This window comes from Penaeus chinensis, chromosome 23 (assembly GCF_019202785.1).
Source record: "Penaeus chinensis breed Huanghai No. 1 chromosome 23, ASM1920278v2, whole genome shotgun sequence".
NCBI lineage: Eukaryota > Metazoa > Arthropoda > Malacostraca > Decapoda > Penaeidae > Penaeus > Penaeus chinensis.
The window spans coordinates 2232412-2234795 of NC_061841.1; the positions used below are offsets into that span (position 1 = coordinate 2232412).

A 2384-nucleotide genomic window follows, 5' to 3' on the forward strand; every position below is an offset into this window, starting at 1 on the left:
GATGTTGCAACGGGACTCAAGCTAGCGTCCGCCCACAACACTCGCACGCCCATCGATTTTCCTGGGCGGTAGGCCGTCCGTAGGCGCGAAATAGGATAAAAATAGGCCTCGGCGGTGGAGGAGCCGGGGACAGGCGCCGAAGCAGGGATTTTCAGGGCCTCCCGCGGGGGCTGCACGAGAGGCCCTCGCTTGACTGCCTTCGCCTCCCCCCGTAGGCCCATGACGTCACAGGCCTCGGCTTTGTCTTCGGCTGTCATAGGCGAGGGCGAGACTCCCCTGCTCCTCCAGGGCCGCCGCGCGCCGTGCCCTTCGCCCCTAGCCCTGCGACCCGGGCCGGCGGAGAGTGGCCCGCCGCTGCCGGTAAGTGGGCCGGAGGGCCACGCCGGGCCACGCCGCCCTCGGACCCCGGGCGCCGTTCAAAAGCGGTTGGCGCGCCGCCGCCGCCTCCTCCTCCTCCTCCTCCTCGAGGGCGCCCCGGATCCCCCCGCGCCGAGGAGGAGGAGGAGGAGGAGGCCGCCCTTTGCAACTTTGCAACGGTGCAACGCCTCGCCCGCGCCCCTTGGGAGGGTTTTATGTGATAAAGTGCGGTTATTATGGGGCCATGAGTGAGGATCGTAAGGGTAATGTGTGTGACACGTGAGGATTGATGCTCGCTGAGTGGCCGTGATGAGAGGGAAGAGGAGGAGGAGGAGGAGAAGGAGGGAGGAAGGGAGGAGGGAAGAGAGAGAGAGAGGAGGAGGAGGAGGAGGAGGAGGAAAGAGGGAGGGTGGGTGGTGGGAAGATAGAGAGAGATAGAGAGAGGAGGAGGAGGAGGAGGAAAGAAGACAGAAAAGAGAAGACCTAGAATAAGTGAAATAGAAAAGAAAGAATAAAAAAAAAAAAAAGGAAAGGGAAAAAGTAGAAGAGGAGGAAAGAGAGAGGCAGGGGGAGGAGGAGGAGGAGTAGGAGAGAGGGGAGGAGAGAGGGGTACAGTAGCGGCCTAACAAAAAATCCGAAAGAAAAGGAAGTCCATCCATTTGCAAAAGGGTTAAGGGAGGGAGGGGTAGGGGGAGGGGGAGGAGAGAAGGGTAAAGATAGGGAGGGAGGGAACATGTAGGGGAGAGGGGGGGAGGGAGGGAGGGAGGGAGGGAGGAGAGGAAAAGGAAAGGATTTTGCAACGTTTTGCATACGGGGAAGGGGGGGGGGGGAAAGAGGAGGGAGAATAAAAGGGGAAAAGGGGGGTTAGTTGTTGCCTAGTTGTGATGGGGGAAAGACTTAGAGGAAGCGATAGTGAGTTTTAGTGCAACACGATTTTCTCTCTTGCATACTTGCTTGAAGGAATTTTATATATATATATTTTTTTTTGTGAGGGGGGGGGGGTTAAATGTGCTCTTTTGGGGGTGGTTGTCATAGGTCTAAATTTATGGGGGATTTTGTGGGAGTTTGTGAATGTTTTTCTTCTCCCCCCCCCCCTATAGGCCTAAGGTTATGTGATGATCTATATTTCTCTCCTTCTGAATTCTTGTTTTATTTTGTTATCCTTATTCTGTTTTTTTGACATTGTTTAGCTGTTTTAGTGAGTAATTAATCATGACATGTCCTTGGTTTTAATTGAAATACAAGAAAATGGTTTTGTCAGCCTTAAAAAAGTCTTTAAAGTTTGTTGAACTTTGTTGAATGAACTTTGTCTCTCATATTTTGCATTTTTTTTAAGTATGGAAATTACTTAATACATGTAGATGAGTTAAAAGTTGTGTGAAATATAGTTAATGAGGCATGAGTGTGTTTTTTTTTTTTTTGGGAAGTTAAATATATAATATTAATATTGATTTGGCTAGAACTCTTATCTTTTTTTTAAATCTTATATATCCATTTGTAAACTTTTTTTTTTCTTTTTTCTTTTTTTTAAGTTTGGTTATAAACGACTGAATTTGATATTGCAATGTATCATATATAACAAACTCTCCGTATGTCAGTTATTATGTTGTATTTATATGTATTAACTGACCACAAAATGTAATTAGTTTTTATTATCTTTAAATTGATTGGAAAATAAGAAGTAATTATATCATCCGATGATCATATATGATTAAGAGATTAATTACACGCTCGTCATTAATTGTTTTTACTAATGAAGATGTCAAAAGGTTACAATAGTGTTTTATGGATGGATATTGACGTAATAATAAAGTTATATTAGATTTTTTTTTTTTTTTTTTATTATTTTTATTATTTTTTTTTATTATGTTTAATATCATCATTAACACTTGCATGGAAATTTTATGTTATTTTGAATGTGTATTCTTAAATAAATCTTTTTTATGGCCATATGATGGGAATATGAATGACCATTTTGATGTTATTATAAATAGCATCATCTACTATTAGTCTTTTTATTGTTATTA

General features: G+C 44.3%; 1 protein-coding gene across 1 annotated transcript in view; it reads left to right on the forward strand.

The window, feature by feature from the left end:
* Window positions 1-236: 236 nt before the first annotated feature.
* Window positions 237-2384, forward strand: part of LOC125037318 (protein tramtrack, beta isoform-like) — a 52457-nt gene continuing 50309 nt past the window's right edge. The window contains exon 1 of the mRNA XM_047630410.1: window positions 237-360. The gene's annotated coding sequence lies outside the window, so the exon portion shown is untranslated. The remainder of the gene's footprint in view (window positions 361-2384) is intronic.